Source organism: Glycine max, chromosome 14 (assembly GCF_000004515.6).
Source record: "Glycine max cultivar Williams 82 chromosome 14, Glycine_max_v4.0, whole genome shotgun sequence".
In the NCBI taxonomy this organism is placed as follows: Eukaryota; Viridiplantae; Streptophyta; class Magnoliopsida; order Fabales; family Fabaceae; genus Glycine; species Glycine max.
In genome coordinates this window covers 3,602,377-3,621,575 of record NC_038250.2, presented here as the reverse complement: position 1 = coordinate 3,621,575, position 19,199 = coordinate 3,602,377, and the positions used below count along the sequence as shown (strand labels likewise).

Below are 19,199 nucleotides of genomic sequence, written 5' to 3'. Positions count from 1 at the left end.
CCACATGTAAGAGTAAGACACTGTATTTATTTAATTATATATAAAGGAGTTGGGATATCTAAAAAATAATTGCGTGACAGGCACTAATATGAACTGTTTTCTGTTTTCGAAGATATAAAACAGTCGGTGAGCGAGTACCATAGCACATTTCTAATTAAGTTCTAGGCTAACATGATTTTAGCCTTTAGACTTACCCAATACGAACATGATCTCATAACATGTATTTGTGGTCCAAAACTATCTGTTTACCAAAAAAAGAAAACTTATCTGAGACTTCAAAATTCATTTTTTTATTGTACAGATTTTCGATTCAATACTTAAGCCTGGATATAAAAAGATTAAATAAGTTAAACTACTTATATAAATAAAAGATTAATTTGTGTGTTTTAATATTTTTAGAAATTCTCTGATCTATTTTTTCTCTTCAAAAATTAAAATTTATAAATTGATTTTAATTTATAAAATAAATTTAGTCCATCTTCCTTATTTTCTTTGTTTGCAAGTGTGTATTAAAAAACGTATGAAAAAAGTGTGTATTAAAAGTTTATTCGATTTGGAAAAAAATTTGTTGAAAAAGAGGTTAATTTTGTAGAAGATGTAGACTACTCATCCCTATAGGGTTTTTCATAAAAGAAAGGAGGAGAGGGAGGGGGTTAAAATCAGTATCTTATTATTATACAAAGAAAACAATTAATATTTTAATTTTTATCATGCTTGATAATGTGTGTGTGCAACTGACTTGTTATCAGTAAAGTCTCGTGCACTAAACTATTAACTTAATTTATTTATTCAGAGTAAATTAAGTCTCCATATTAAGACTTAAGTTACGCCATTTACACGTAGTTGAGATGTTCCGAAATCTATAGTAAGTTAATTTATTTGTTCAGTGGAAAGTCTTCATATCAAGAAACTTAGACGTAGTTGAGATTACCAAAACAGAATGTAGTTCGTATCAGAACAGCTGTCATATTTATGGTTACGTAGTTTATATCTTGCACTATTTAATACATTAATAAGAAATTGTATTTAAGTATCAAAACAACTGAGAAAATGTAGTTGTATTATTTTTATTTTTTTTTACAAAAAGTTGTCTGGTTAAAAAAAAAAAGATATGAAGAGAAGAAAAAATATATAATAAGATAAAGAATTTTTCTCTGTTGCATAATAAGATAAAGAATGTAATAAATAATTAAAAATATTATAGAAGTTAATAGACCTTTTCAACTTTAAGTTCCTTTCGCAATATTGGTTATTTTACACTTATAATTTGGTGTTTTTTCTCCAATAATTCTCTCCATTTCTCAGATTCTAGCTAGTTAAAAGTTTTTTATTTCTTTTTTATTTCTACCTTTTCTCTTAAATATTTAAAAACCAGGATTTTGTTTGAATAATACATTTGATTAGTTTACATTATTAATGACTATATATATATATGGTGTTTGGCTAAGAAATTTTATTACTTATTTGATGTATGCTTTATTTGTATCTTTATCATATTATGAAAATTAATTCATTATTAACAAATAAAGACTCACAAAAGAAAAAATAAAAGAAATCGCAATTCCCATTCTTTTTCTAGATTTGTTAGTTATTTTTTTCATTTTTTTATTTTTTTCATTTTTTTTATTTTTTTTAATAATTGGTTTGTAGGCCAACCTATTTAATCGAAAGCTGTACTGCTTATGCAAGACAGATGCAAGACAAAAAATGAAGTCCATTTTTTTCAGTTTAATTAGCTTGTTAAAAATGAGAGTCAATAATGCAGACAAACTTCGAACTTTAAACAGGTTGGAATGACCCCTTTTCATAACTCTATTGGAGGGTAGAGACTAAGGCCACGTTTAGTACACGTATTTTCATATTTTCGTATCCAACATTTGACTCTAGCCAATTTAATTTTTTTACTAAAAAATAATCCAAATATTTAATCATAAAGAATAATATTTTTAAAAGCATATAATTATATATGAAGATTTTTTTTGGTAAAGAATTATGTATGAAGATTAAAGAAGCACGCACTTATAATTTTAATTAACAATATTGTATTCTTTTTGTTATCATATGAACCGGTCAGTAGCTAATATAATTTAATTAGATTTTAATCCAATACTAAATTTAATTAAACAAAACCTAATAATACTTTTTAATTAAGATATTATTATATGTATAATTATAATGATGATCGGCATATTTTCCCACAAATTAAAACAGATTTACCTGAGTACTTGTGCAAAAAATAACTGATGACGTGGGGGGATAATTCTAAATTCTAATAACCTCTTAATTAGTTTTTTTATACTGATGGAAACTTTTTTTTCATGTAACTGCATAAAACAAGCACAAGGAAAACATACAAAAAAAAAAGGCACAGATTATTATGATGGAAAATTAAATTTCTTATCTCTGGTGGTCAAAGAAAAAGATAATCAAATTAAATATGGTAAGTGTTTTAGGTATATTTTATTTTGTATATTTTATTATTTTTCTTTCTTTCTTTCTCAGCTTGTCAACCCTTTCACTCTCAATTTCAACTCTATGAAACCTTCACAGCACCATGGTCAAGAAGCAAGCAAAAGCTTCAATCTTCCAACCCCAAACCATCAAAGACAGATCACACTCACAGTCAAACAACCAAAATCCCAATCCCTTTCAAGCATCTTCCTTCCAATGACACCTATCTGCTCCACCCTATTTTTGTGATTTTATGTTCCCAGTAAGGCTCCTAGACCATCAAAGATTAAGTTCACGGTGGTGGCACTACCGCAGAAGTAGCACGTCGGCAAGTCCAAGCACCAGAGTATGGTGGTTGTGGTGGTGTTGTGGCGGAGGCCAATGGTGGCCGTGTTTAATATCAGCAGCGTCTACTCTCGGCCTTCCAAATTCATCATAAGGGATCCCTCTGTATGGCACAATAGTAATTCTATATAAATAATTAAAATAATGATAATATAAAGAATTATAAATATAGGAAATACTTACCGCAATCGGTTACATTTTCTATGTGCATCATATTCACAAAATATTTGTCCACCATAACCTGTACCAAAAAACAAAAACAATGTAATGATTTAATATACAGACAACTATAAATTTTATTTACACGTTATTTAATCATAAATTAATAATAATAAAGTAAATTTGTTGATTTTTAATAATTATTTAAAAAATTATATCTATCCTAATTCCAGATTAGTTAATAGTGTAATTTCTTTTGTACTAACAAAATGTATAAATTAAACTCGTGATTTATTAGGTCAAATAATCAACAGACTGGTGCATGTCATGATCTGGGGGGAAAAGAACCACGGTTCTAAGAAAACTGAAATTGATTCACGTTTTCTTTGTAAGCCTTCTTCAGTTCTTCTACTCAATATGTGATGCCACATGTGATGTTTAATGGGCTGATGCAAACCAAACATTCGAAGGAACAATGACAGCAGTGTGGGTTTGAGATTTGGATCTTGCATCGATCATGGAATATATTTTGTCGGTGCATGTCCAGAAGCTAAATTAACTATCGTATAAAGAAAATATCATATATGTAATTTCCTTAACTCAGTCCTGTCTTAATCAAGGTGAAGTTAAATCTTTCGGCTTAGTTTGTTTTTTTTTTTTTTTGGTAAAGGGTAAGACAAGAAAAATGTTAGTACAAGGAACAGGTTTAAATGTGCATTCGTAAAGGATTAGATAGTTGAGATTTTTAATGAGTTTCTTATTATTATATATAGAGAGTACATAACATAAGACTCTTATGGGTAAGAAAAAAAATATGATGGTAAATGAGAATTTTAAATCTAGAATATTAAATAGTATTGAATGATTATATTAAGATAAAAATTAAATTTTAATCTCTTATCTATATTGTTTCAGTTTGATGATCACTTATATTTTAAAAAATTTACTTTGATTCTCTAAAGAATTTCCATCAGAATAATTAGTTCTTTCATTATTTTATCATACTAATTTGGTTTACTTAAAGACACATGACAAACTAAAAAAAAAAAATGTCACATTATAAAATGGGTGATTCAAGTAAGATATGAAGAGATCAGAAATAATGATGGATGGGAAGCGAATTAAATGTCATCTTAAAAAGGCTTACAAGGTGAGTTTTAAAATTGATTTGTTGTTCCAATTGGGGAAACTCATTGAACCCCTAGAGGTGAAGATAGTGGTCATGAACCATAAAGTGGAGGCACAATAATATACAAAGGTGCATGCAAAATCCTAGTTCCTACTAATAACTAGGACATAAAAGTCATTTTGCATGTGTCATGAAGACACTTAAAGTGACAACTAATGCACTTCACTAAAAATAAAAACAACAAAATGAGTTAATGTTAATGTTTGAAATAATTTAAAGGGTTATATACAATTTCAACAACAAAATAATTTAATGTTAGAAAAAAATATTTATTTTGTGTGCCTTTATGATCTCTCAGAAAATTAACAATTATTTTTAATGAGGCGTTATTTTGTATATTAATACTATGATAAAAAAAAATTAACTTGAAAGACATGGATTCAAGGATTCTTTTTTCATTAAATTCAAAAATTAAAATGACCATGCTTATTACATTTAGAAACTGAGTTGAAAATTTCTTATGTCCTGTATATACATGCGCGTGTAAGATAATATGTTTTTTCATGCTTTCACATTTTATATTTTCTCTCGCATTTACTTTTATCTGAATAATATTTACTTTTATTTGAATAATATTTTCTTATGAAGGGATGAATTTTATTCTTCTAATATAAATCTGATAATTTTTTTATGTTTTTAATATCAACTAAGTTTAACAACTAAAACTAAATATCAAAAACTAATTTGAAATATATATATATATATATATATATATATATATATATATATATATATATTCAACATTCAAGATTCAAATATACTTATGGCATATACATCATCTTATGCCTTTAATAATATCAACAAAATAGTTTAACATAATTTCTTATCTTTTTTAATCTATCATTTTTAATATATTTAGTTCTAATTTGAATTTATTTTTTAAAAATTTATCAATAATTAAAAATAATAATATATCACGACATAAACTATTTATCATAAATTAAAAATATAATTTATATGTCAAAAATATTTATTTATTACATATTATACTTGTAATATAATTTATATATTTAAAAATATTTATTGATTATAAATTATAAATTTTAGTTGTATGAAATAAACATTTATTTAGTATAATGCACATGCTAAAATATTAGTAAAATATTAAAATTAACTACTTTCTCCGAACTTAATTATAAGCAATAACTATTTTTTTACTCAAATATAAACAAAATTTCACAACTTTTATTTATTTAATGATACAACTCAAAAGCATCCTTCAATGAATTGAGATTCTATTATTAATGTCTATTTTTTATTTTTAATATCAAATTCTATTAAAAGACATTTTTAAAATAAAATTTAAATATAATTAACAGATTTTAATAACATTAATGAACTTTTTTAATTAATGTAAACATTCATTAATTTTGTTTATATTTAAATCTGGAGGAATTACAGGATTCTATTTAGATTTTTTCCATATTAAAATCATTCGAAACTTACTCGATCTGTTCTCAGCTGTGCAAGTTAATTTGTACACCAGGGGTAATGCTGTTGACTTACTAGTTTTATTTTCAGGAACATGGCCAATAACCTTTTGAAATGCTATTATTATGTTGCTTTTTATCAATTCGAGAGTAATTATTATGTTTCTCGTGCTGTTACCCCTAATCTTGAGTTGATTGGTGTAATTAAGAATCATCATGAGCTTCGTGTTTGTTCCAAGACATTTAATGCGCGCTCATTCTTATCTTTCCTTTCGGATTACGCGGGAATACATTGAATTTAACTTTATTTTTTTATTAATGAAAATTTAAGTTGTTAATTATTTGTTCTTCCGTTCTTAAACTATAGTATTAGTAGATGGTTAAAGTTAGTGTATCCTCATTAAAAAAATATTAATTGGTAGAGTATATTTTTGACTAAAATATTCCTTTTTAATCATGTTAGAACCACCATTACTAATTAATATTTCAATAGTAAAGAGTCCAGAGAGGCAGAGACTATGCTAGATGGACATTCTTATTGATGAATGATTAGTGTTATCGGCTTGGTACATGTGCCTATCTTAGACAGCAATAAAAATTTCAGGCATGACTAATTGTAAACAAAGATATAATTGAAAAAAAAAAGATAAATTTAATCTTAGATTCATAAAATATCAATAGTTTTATAATAATACTAAAATGCTAAAATGTCTATAGTTTAGGAACAAAAATGCATTGAGTATTATTTTAAATTACTTCCTCCATCTCATATTTTTAGTTGTTTAATTAAGGTTAATGCACATAAAATTAAGCAATATAATACTTAATAAATAAAAATATTGTTATATTTTTTTATTAAAATATTCTTATTTAATGCTATCTTATCTTTGATACATACATTAGTAGTAGTGAGTAGTATTAAATAAGAGTATACTAGTATATGAGGAAAAAAAAATAGACTTTGAAATTTCAAAACAGTAAATTATTTTGGAAATGAAAAATAGAAAGTTAAAACAACTAAATTCATAAACTCTAAAATCATTTGACTTAATCTAATAATTTTTATGAGAGTTTTTTAAGAGACATATATTTAAGACAATGGCTTACATTCTAACACCAAAAACAATCTTGGGAATTAATCCTTCATTCAAATCTGATCAAAATATACCCTTTATCTTTCTTATGAATTGGATAGACAACTCATTAACTTTTTTTTATGAATAGACAACTCATTATCTAATCTTGCTTGTAAATAAAATCACTCATTGCCTAATAACCTTTATTCAAATGACTTCGAAAATCAATCTTCTCCCACACTCGAACACCTCCTAGTGAAACAAATTAATATCCTTCCACTACAACGAAGTTGATCTAAAGGAGTCACCATCCAACTATATGCAATTTAATATGTATATACAACTTTAAGAACTTCAAGCCACAATCCTTTTTTTTTCAACCAAAAAATTGCCACCTTACTTTCCAATTAAGTTTTAAATTGAACCAAGAGAGATTTTTAATCCCAAGACCACCCTTGCACTCTTCTTTATACTCATCTTCACTTTTAATCCAAGAAATTTTCCTCTTTTTCTTTGTTCTACCCTGTAGAATTTTTTAGCTAAACAATTTTTTAAAAAACTTTCACTGGTAATTTTAAAAAAAGGACAAAAAATAGAGATAATTTAACATTAACATAGATATTATCTATTCATCCGTTGATGGAGTTACTAACAAAAAATAATGGAAGACTTAATTGGTGACAAAATATAATTTTAGAGACATTTTGTAATTTTTTGTCTTTCAAAAACTAACTTGTTGGCACCTCACAGTTTCAAAGACAAATTTAGTAACTTACTCTTTAACTTTTTTCTTATAATGTAGAGTTAAAAAAACAAAAGAAAATAACTGGTTAATCTCTTAGTGATGGCAATAATTACTACAATATCGTTATAGACTATAGTTAAAGTTGTTTGTGATTTTGTTCCTCTCTCCTTCGTTGTTGTATCGTATTGCAGACTAAATAAAGGTGCGCAAAAAGACGGGGCAAAGTTCTCATAGACTCATACTCATGTAGAAACATAGTGTATAAAAGAAACTAACATGGTTATAATCATTATCATATCATTAGTGAATCCTTGCCGATCATATGATATAAAAAAAACTTGGAGCAAAAGAAAAAGAGGGAAGAGCTAAAGGACCAACATATATTAATAATGATTAAATAACATATTGTATGTGGATGAAACTTGCGTCGCAAACACGGGCACGCGCACCATACCCTCCTTGCTTCTTCCAAAATAATTTTCAAACTTCTAGTTTTTGCCTGAACCAATGCCTGCCAAACATTATCTCTTAATAGCAGGCAAATCGCTTTTGATATAAGAAATTGACCAACTTTAGCCATAAAAGAACCATTTTTTGCTCAGCTTAAAATTTGTGCACATTGGCATGCGTTAACTATTTACAAAGATAAGGAATAGACCACCCTCTGCATGCACAATGTAACATTTATGGAGCCTACTTAGCAACCCTTCCTAGCTTGGCATCCTCCAAACTAGACTCCAATTAGTTTACGAGTTTTCTAATTTACAACTTCCATGCTGTGCCAAATACAGCCATGCATATTACAAATATGCCATTTAGATAGTTATATAATACCTGTTCTACAAGAACTTTAAATTAAAATTAACGTAGGCACTAAAATTCCCATTAAAGATGTGTGTATCAGGTGAGAGAGATGGATCCTCTCAACGGATCTTTTTTATATAATAATAAATCCACAATACTTTTGTTGTTCAATTTTATTTTAAAAGTTAATTGCACTTTTAATTTTTTTATGAATTTAAGGATTTTTATTTTATTTTCTGAAAATAATCTTCTATCGAAAGCAAGTCGTAGAGATTTAAACAATTCAAACTCTGGAGTTGGTACAGTAACGATAGGTTTGTGTAAATTCGATTTCTCATGACAAAATAAAACAAAGAGAATTGAATAATTCATTTATTATTATTGCAGATGCATCCATTAATGCCATTACAACATTGAATAATCAAAATAACTTTTTTATTGGTTTAATTATCCAAAGGAGTTAAATTTTTTAATGGCATGAACTTTTAAAAATTAAAATGTAGACTTCAGAAACTAAAAAATTTACTTATTAAATTTTAAAGACTAAAAAATCTATTTATTAACCATAGGAACTAAAAGAGGATAAATTTAAAAATTATGGACTAAATGAGTGATTAAAATTTTTTTATTTCATGTCTTTGAATTTAATTATTTTGTAGAAATATTAAATAAATACATTTTGCATTTAATATATTAAAAAACAAATAACGTTTAATATTTTAAGTAATATAATATATTTAATAAAATGTATTGAATGCTTTTGATCTGTACCTTGAACACTTTTACCCAGTTATTAAAGATTGAATAATGAAACTTCTGAAAATATATTAGTTAAAAAATGCTAAAATTTGAAATTAAATTTTATAAATTTATTTAGAATGTAGTGATAATAATTTTTTACACGGTCATTTATTAATAAATTATTAAATTAATAAGTTTGTTAATTTTTATTATGAATATTTTAAAAGTTACACATAAAATGAATTTTTTATTGATTGAGAGTACATAAAACACAATATTTATTATATAAAAGAAGTATGTAATATTTCTTTAAATAATTAAAATCATCTAATAGAAACTATTAAATAGAAGTAATTAATATTTTGACTTAATAGCATCATCTTTTAATTAAATTGTTATTATTATTGTTGTTGTAACTGATGAAAAGAGTTGTAAGCTACACATGCAAGGTTCCTGCAATAAGTCACAAGGAAAAAACGGTTCTTGTATTAAATGGAGAGAATAGGTTCCTTGAAATTACAGTGGAATTTTAACACAGGTCAACATAGCAGGGTGTTTTCCTTATTTGGCACACAGATGGACATCCAAGTGATGCAAAATTCACCCTTGTGTGAAAGAAAACAAGTAAAAGTGGTGAGGTGAGTTTCACGTTCTCTCATTTTGTGGGGCTCTCCCCCAAAATGATCCCAGCCTATTTTAGATATATCTTAGAGATGCTTTTAAAAGACAATTCAAACCCTCCACTTGTGGTGGTGTGGTGAGACTTCACTTATTCTTTTTTCTTCCAATTTCCCTTCACTCCTAAAAACTTTTTTAGGAGGGAAGGGGGGCAATGGAACCACATAAGAAACACCATTTTGGAACCTCCAACATCCCCATGCTAGTACAACATTGTTGTCTTATTAGCATCTTCATCTTCACCTTCTTCACTGCCACCACCACCCAAGCTTTTGATTATGCTGATGCCCTTTCAAAGAGTCTTCTCTACTTTGAAGCACAACGCTCTGGGAGGATACCCTATAATCAGCGTGTCACTTGGCGTGACCATTCCGGCCTCACTGATGGCCTAGAAGAAGGGGTAGGTCCAAATTCTCAATAATACCCACATGAGCCAATTCATCAAATTCTTGTCTTTTGCTCTCTTGGTATGTCAATTCCCTTTCAAAATCAAAACTTTTTTTTTTCTTTCTTTTTGGTTTGTGTAGGTGGACTTGGTGGGAGGGTATTATGATGCAGGGGATCATGTGAAATTCGGTTTACCAATGGCATTCACCATCACAATGCTCTCATGGAGTGCCATAGAGTATAGGCAACAAATTGAAGATGCAGGGGGAACTAGAACGCGCGTTGGAGGCAATCAAATGGGGCACTGATTATTTCATCAAAGCTCACACTAGCCCAAATGTCCTATGGGCTGAGGTACACTAACTACAAGAAATTTCAAGAGTTTTAATTGGTGTTGTTCTCGAGAAGACCTTTCTCAATGTGTCCAAATTCATTCCACTGTTAGTATTGAATTAAAAAATTAAGTGTACCAAAAACTTAGATTTCTCTGGCTACCATAGCAAATTTCTAATTCAATCAATCCAATTCGTTATTCTCTCCAGTTTAATTACTTAGAGGCATTGGTTGAAGAGATTGAATGAATTCTCAAATTAATGAGATCCTTTTTTTCAGGTGGGTGATGGTGACACTGATCATTATTGTTGGCAACGTCCAGAGGATATGACAACTTCACGGCGAGCATTTAAGATAGATGAGAACAATCCTGGTTCAGATCTGGCCGGAGAGACTGCAGCAGCCATGGCAGCTGCTTCCGTTGTGTTCAGGAAAACCAATCCACATTACTCTCAGTTGCTTCTACACCATGCCCTGCAGGTGAGTCATTAGCCAATGCTTTGTGTCCTAATTAAAAGTGTGATTGATTGTGCTTTTTTTTATTGGCTTTGACAAGCTGCATTATAGTAATTGTTTGTAGTAGTAACTTTTATGTGACAATCTCAATTTCAAAACTAATAATTGGACTGAGTGAGATTTTATTTGAAAAGTATATGAGAAATTAAGACTTATTAATGGGCTTTTGCTAAGATATTGATTGAGAAATTGATAAATAGAAAAATTTAAATTAAAAGAATAAAGATCACAATTAAATGGACTATTACACTTTCTAATGTTTTTTTTTTTTTCTTTAATGGGGTTTTGTCTTTAGACATTTATTAGTATTTTTAAAGAAGTATTGTGGGAATGAAAACATTTATTGTATGTGTTTTGTAGTTGTTTGAGTTCGGAGACAAGTATAGGGGAAATTATGATGCTAGTGTCGAAGTGGTAAAGAACTACTATGCGTCGGTGAGTGGATATATGGATGAGCTGTTGTGGGCTGCCACGTGGCTGTACAAGGCCACTAACAACAAAATGTATTTTGAGTATGTTATTTCCAATGCACATACCTTTGGTGGTACTGGTTGGTCCATTTCAGAATTCAGCTGGGACGTGAAATATGCTGGCCTTCAACTCATGGTCTCTAAGGTAAACTTTTCTTCATTTATTTTCATGAATAAATAATTTATTAGTTTTATTAAAAATATCAATTTTAAAAAATTCAAATCCATTATCTTTCTTTTTTTTCCTTCTACCTTCTTCCTTCATCCTTTTCCAGTTACTACACCCTCTTGTTCTAATAACATTTTGTTCCTAATAATGGCCTTCAAAGAGCTCAAGCCTCAAATATAGGATCCTTTAGCGTGTTTTCATTTTATTTGGGTTTCATTGTTTCAAACTCCTTTGATTTATTTTTTTTCTCCCATGTGAGTGGCTCTTTATCTAGATTTTGCTTTCCTAACCTGAAAATGATGGTGGGTTAAATCTTGGTACTTTATTTTAAAGGTCATTCATTCATGGAGTATGCACGAATTAAGGTATATTAATATACTAGTATTATTATCTAAGGGTATTAAAGACATAAAAATGAAAAAGTGTACCCAAGCACAAGGCCATGTGCAGTTAGTGCTTTAGCTTTGCAACACAGAGCAATTAAAGTGAAGTGCAGAGAGCCTTAAACACCTCAGTACACTCCCCCTCCTTTTTTTTCCCTTTTAATAAATATTAGCAAATAAGTTATGAGGTAGGCATCCTTTCGTTGGCTAACATTTTTAGAAACTAGGTCACTATTTATTTTGTTAGGGATTAATCATTTGTTAAAAGTGGAAGAAAAAAGATAGAATGTTGAAGTGTTTCACATTTATAATATCGAAAAATTAAATGTTTATATACTTTTTAAGGAGTGTTAGTAATATTTTTTTTTGCTAATATTTCAAACACATTTTTCTTATTGGTTGAAAATCATGTGAGTTTCATTATTTTGAGAATGAGACCATTAAATGGAGAATGAGACTCACATATTTTGTAGTGAGTCTTTACATATGTATTGCATTAAAATGTCACGTTACTGTTTCTGTTAAAATACTAATGTGAGGTTAATAGATGAACTTTTCATGGAAAAAAATAGATAATCTAAAACTACATATCAAATTCATAAAAAGAAAAAAGTTGAGGGATGGAATTTGTGAGTTTTAGAACGATCTAAGTTCATTTAAAAAAAGTCCAAAGTTTACATACGATACTTTTGACGCACCTTTTTGTGTGGTTGTTCATATTAAACTGCCCTTACAAATCTTAATTAGGCTTCATATTAAGTTTTTCATTTGTCGCAAGTCATTAGCCCAATATACATCTTTCTCTTTATGCCCATATGAATTATTTTTTTAATCCATCAATTGATGTGTATTCCTAGCATTTATCAACTTATAATAATCCCAAATAAGTCTCTATTTTATTTTAAATTTTATTTGGACCGTTTACAACTATAGTTTGAAAAAGTTTTAAAATTATAAATACGCAGATTTTTTTTTTTTTCGTTTTAATAAACTTAAAATATATTTTAGATCTTAATATATTATATGTTTGATCTCTCATAAATTTTACAAACTCCCTAATATTTGAAAAGTTAAATATTTATTTCAAAAGAAAACCTCCCACCAAGTCCAATCATCCATCAAATCCTGAATGTATCCTAAGCATGTCTCTCCCCAATCACAATGCTACCTCTGTCAAAAACCAAACCCAACCGTTAATTCACAAGTAATATAATACAAAATAAAACCCAAAACTTAATCAAGTTTTCAAACCTCAACAACAACCCTCTCAATTTCGGCAACTTCATCCTCAATGGCGATAACGACAACCTCCGGCCATCGCCCCTCCTCTCGTCAATCCTCACTCCCTTGTCTCCGGCCACCAGAGCCCGCCGCGTCCGTAGATTCCACGTCCTCACTCCAGTAATCAATGACAACGCCTCTTCCTCCACTGGTGGCGGCGATATCTCTCGTTCATCTCAACATCATTATTGTATTCCGCAACCTCTTTGACGAGAATCATATCCTTCATCCTATCGGCCTCGATCTTGAGATCAAGCATGAGCTTTTCCCTAACGGCGTCGATCCACTCGTTGCTGACGAGGAACTGTGGCTACGTAAGGTGCATTTGCGTGTCAGCATTAGTGAGCGGCGGTGGCAATGACGAGTCAAATTCGCGCGGCGCCGGAGATCGGCAATCTTTGGCAGCGTCGACGGAGGAGGTGACATTGACTCCCCCACTTCAAACAAGGCAACATGAAATTGTGAAGAGGCTTCTAATGTATACTCTAACATCCGACTGTGGAAGATGAGTTTGTGTAGCACGGAGGAGATCGAGGAGTTGAGAGGGGGTGGTGGGTGGTGGGTGGTGGGTGGCGGGAGTGGAAGATGAGAGGGCAGACGAGGAGGATTTTTAATATTTGATTTATTTATTTATTTTTCATTTTAATTGATTATGATGTTTTTTAAATGCCAATAAATTTAAGTTTGAGTTTGAAGCAAATAACATGGTTTTTCAAGTACTACACATTTTGTTATCAAATATTTTTTATAAATAAAATACAAAATTTTTCAAATATAAAAAACAAAAACAAAGAAATTTTTTTTATGAGAAATCAAATATAAAATTCAGTATATATCAAAAATAAAAATAAAAAGTATATTTAAGTCTTTCTACTATTATTTCAACTTTTATAAATATCTTTTAGAATATATAAATATATACAAACTCGATTACCATATGCAAATTAAACTCAAATTTGCATTACCAAAAAAAAAAACTAAACCCAAATTTAATCTGATTAATTTGCGTCGAATCACTTAAAAAGCAGTTTAATCTAATCAAGTCCAAATTTAATTAAGTGGTTTAATTTTATAATTAGACCCGACCCTACCCATGTGTTGGCTTTTTTGGTGATGATAAGAATTACACTTTACAAAGTTTGATTTGGAGAGAGAAGAAAATGATTATGGATAGGATGAACAAGCATGAAATCTATAAGAAGTCATGATTTACTTTGATTCAAATGTCAACAAGCAACTGGTGGGTGGAATAATAGTAGTAGTAATTTAGATAGTATTTGGTAGTTAAGGGAATAAAAATAAAACAAATTGAATTGAATCATAGAAATCAATAACTACAAAATTCTCATATGTCTCCTTTATCAGAATAAGAGTAGCAAGCAAGCTATATATGATATACAAAGACACGATAAGTGTATGAGATCCGATATGCCGATACGATTATTTAAAAAATACATACGATAAGTGTAACACACATAAATGTATAAAAATTCATAAAACATAATAAATACATTATATAATTACAATTCTACAAATCTAAATTAAAAACATATTTCTCGGGCATTATTACAAAAAATAAAAAATTATAAAATTTCATTCCCGTCTTGAAATTATGTATAAAGAAAATGATTTTCATTCTTTATTTCCTATGGGGACAATGTTTCTATATTATACATATTAAGTGTTTGAAGTAATTCATTGAATTTCTAACAAATTTAGATACACGACTGATACATGACGAAGTATCCAAAAGAGTATGGTATAAAATACGTGAAATAAATTGAATTCTCCGTGCTATATAAGTCTGGATATATACTACATATATCCAAGAATATTGTATCCTATATGTATTCAACACGGATACGTGAAACAAATTGAAGTATATGTAATCTAACTACAGTTTCATCTGTTTTTGCAGTTCTTAAGCGAAGAAAAACACAAGAAGCATAGGGATATACTTGAAGAATACAAATCAAAAGCAGAGTACTATATTTGCTCATGTCTCAACAAAAATAATGATAGCAATAACGTGGAACGAACCCCAGCTGGATTAATCTATGTCCGGCAGTGGAACAACATGCAATACGTTTCAACAGCAGCATTTCTGCTCTCAATATACTCTGATTTCCTTCAAAACACAAATCAAAAGCTAAATTGCCATGGCGGCACAGTGGACCATGAAGAAATTCTTAATTTTGCTAAGTCACAGGTTGATTACATTTTGGGGTCCAACCCAATGAACATGAGCTATTTAGTTGGGTATGGCCCTAACTACCCTAAAAGGGTGCACCATAGAGGGGCATCCATTGTGTCATACAAAAAGAATAAAGGGTTCATAGGGTGTACTCAAGGGTATGATAATTGGTATGGTAGCCAGGCACCTAATCCTAATGTTCTGGTTGGGGCTTTGGTTGGAGGGCCTGATGGGAAAGACAATTTTGAGGATCGAAGGAACAATTTTATGCAGACTGAGGCATGCACATATAATACTGCACCATTAGTTGGTGTTTTTGCAAAGTTCTTGCATATAGAAAACCAAAAACTGGTTCATGATTGCAATTCACTTTTGGTTGCCTCCTTTAAATAATACAGTGAATTAATACAGTATATGTTTCTCATAAGTCAAAAGCCAACTTTTTCAATTATTTTTTTCTCCTCATTGATGAGTGATTTATGGTTTGACTGAGATTTTCTGGCCCTAAAATGTACTCAATATAAACAACCATATCTATCCATTCAAATTGATGATATCAGCTTGATTTGATGATTTCTCTTTTTTTTTTTGGATGATTACATCCCGTTGAACAAATAAATGTTGCCAGTTAGGAAGATGGACCGTAATTCAAAAGCAATATTCAGTGAGGTAAGTATGAAATGGGTTTGGATGACACGTTTTCATTTCGGCTATGTTATTTACATTCCTCCTTTTTACTTTTTGCATTCCTGCCAGTTTTTTTTTTCTCTTTAAAACATATCCTTCATAAAAGCTAGTTTCCATAATATAGTTAATTTTTTATTATATGTGTTTGCTTTTTTATTTTAATAATTAGGTTTAATTGTATTTTTTAACCTCAATTTTTTAATTTTTTGTGAATATTACCCTAACAAATTAATTTGACGTATTTTACTTATGACTTTTAAGAAATTTGCAAATTTTATTCCTGTCATTTACTCCTGTCATTTGTCCACTAATAATTTGCAAATTTTTTATTCGCAAGTTTCTTAAAAGTTTGGAGTAAAATATATCATATTAATTTGTTGAAATAAAATTTGTCAAAAAACAAAAGTTAAAAAGTTAGAAATAAAAACCTAATAATTAAATAATTTGATAAATTGAAAATATGGGACGAAAACGTTAGACCAATAAAAATAAGTCTCAACATACTCATATATAATTATATGGCTGATACAGAATGACATAATTGAAATGAAATACATCCAAAAAATTCAAAGATTATGTGTGTTTTCTCTTCTTTGAAAGAGGGACCATATATATGCGCTCAACTAGATAAGAAAATTTGAAAACATACTTTAACTCAACTTAAAAAAAAAAACTATTAAACAAATGTATAAGGCCAAGATTAAATTATTATAGTCAGACTAGTGGTCTACAATTGATAATTAATCACTAAGTCTACCTTTGTTGGCTTCACCTTCTTGGTTTTCAGTGTAATTTTAATTGATAGTTTTTTATTTAGTTGTTGGTTGCATAATACAAGTTGTTATGAATTGAGCTTCAACTATCACTTAAATGGGGCAATTTATCATTAGTGGTAGTTCCCTTTGGAGAGTATGTTAATGAAACTTGTATTAGACTAAGTTTAGGCCTTAGTTTTTAAAGGCTAAGCCTATTTATGTAAAGTCTAATCTGATATGACATGTTCTCTTGTCTAATTCTGAGTAGTGGTAATGTATTAATGAGGTATTATTTTATTTATTTTTGTGTGAAAAAGGGAAAGAAACCCAGAAGAAAGTATATTTTTGGTTTTATTATATTGGAGAAACAAAACATCCATTTTGCCTCGCTCCATGCGTTGGCTTGTTTTTCATTTTTCATTTCATTTGTATTTTTTTTGTATTTTCTCTATTTTTTATTGCAATTGGACTGTGTGGTCCATTTTGGATTTTTTTTCTGTTTATTTATTTGTTATTTTTTGAAATAGGCTCAAACAATTTTATTATGGATGTTGCTTCTTGCATTTCGGAAATTCCAATCGAAAAGTTTTAGCCTTTTATGGTTGAAGAAGAGAGGAACAACAAATTAGGGCCTATGCATGTCCAAATCATAAATAAAATAAAAATGAATAAAAACAGATAAAATAAGAGAGGCACGGAGGAACAACAAATTTGGGCCTATGCATGTCCAATTTCATTAATGATTTTGCTTTCGTCGTCCGTCAATGGTAATAAAATAGCCTACATGGAATGACAAATTTGTCAAATGATTGTCAACTTAGATGGTCAACATAGAGACATATTTGTCATAATAACTTTTTTTATGAAAATATAAAATTTAGTCCCCGAAAGTATAAAAAGTGCAACAAATATATCCGGACGTTAATAATGAATTGTATAAGAGAGAAGTTAGGGAAAAAAAAATTAAAAAACAATAAAATAGAGTTTAAGATTTGAACTCTTATATTTTGATTATCTATCTATTTATCCATCTATCAAATTGTTAATTAGTTTTTTAATTAATCAATATAACTATTTATTTTTCAAAATAAAATAAATTTCTTTAGTTTTATGATATAAAAAATTGAGTTACCATTTAAAAAATGAAAGCCTTTTAGTTATTGAAATTTTTTGTTTCTTCAACTAATTATTAATTTTTATTACGTACTCTGTCACATTATATCAAATGGAATACAAGGTGGTTGCAGCCTCTAAATCAACGGAAGATACAATTATATGTCCAAAAAGCAAAGAATAAACCTCTGTATTAATTTTTTTTAAGTTAACCTCTGTATTAGTTTGAACATTATTGTATTTTTTATTTAAATTTATTAGAGTTCTTTATTTGTTAGTAATTGTTCATTTCATTCATATAAATTTTGTGAGACTTTGTTTTTTTTTTAAAAAAAATAGTTGATTAAATCTTTTTTTTAAAATAAATAAATTTGGTTCTGCGGTCAGTTGTGTTTTTTCTACTCAAAACTCTCGACATATTATTTTCAATCTAAATAGAATGATACTTAACTTGGAATAATTTTAAAGATTAAAAGTAAGAAATTTAATAGAAATTTGATAAAATTATAAGATATAAGATAAATATTTTTTTAATTGATATATTTGCCACACTTTTTATACGTTCAAGGACTAAATTTTGCATTGCTATCTTTCAGGGACAGGATTAAATTTTGCATTGTTATCTTTAAGGGACGCATTTGTTAGTGGGGTGAGAGGACGAAAAGTTAAAAAAATATTATAATAAATATGTTCTTATACTGACAATCCACGTTAACAATCATTTTAATGACAAATTTATCACTCCGTATTACGTAGGTTACTTGATTAACCGTGACGACAGACGTTAACAACCAAATATATTTGTTACACATTTTACATATGAATTAAATTTTATATTTTTATCTTTAACAAATAAATTTGTAACAAATTACACATTAAAAAAAATAGTTATTTAGGCAAAGCAAGCAATTCTAATGCAGTCAAATTGCGTGATATATAACACATGTTGGCCAAAAAATGAAAAGAGTTTTCTCTGTCATGCAGGTGGTGTCCGACTTCTTTTACGTCTTTATGAAAGGCATTAATTAGCTTCCGCTTCAAACACCTCACTGCATCTCTTAACTTTGTGGAAACGCATGAAATCTTCAGAGGACCAATGTCGGGTTTATTACTGCCACTGTTGCAATATTTTTCCCAGGTTGTTGCTGATAAGCGCCAGTACTCTTCAACATCTTCCTTGCACATGTTGCCAACAGTTATCACCATTAAAGGGTAAGAACCTAACGAATAGTTGAGGGCGATCTACCCAACCTTGAACACCATATCCCAATTTCCCAACATTCTGTGAGGCCA

General features: G+C 29.0%; 1 pseudogene; it reads left to right on the top strand.

Annotated features, from left to right (window-relative positions):
• Nucleotides 1–9,676: 9,676 nt before the first annotated feature.
• On the top strand, nt 9,677–15,778 carry LOC100799971 (endoglucanase 11-like; annotated as a pseudogene).
• The last annotated feature ends 3,421 nt before the right edge of the window (nt 15,779–19,199 follow it).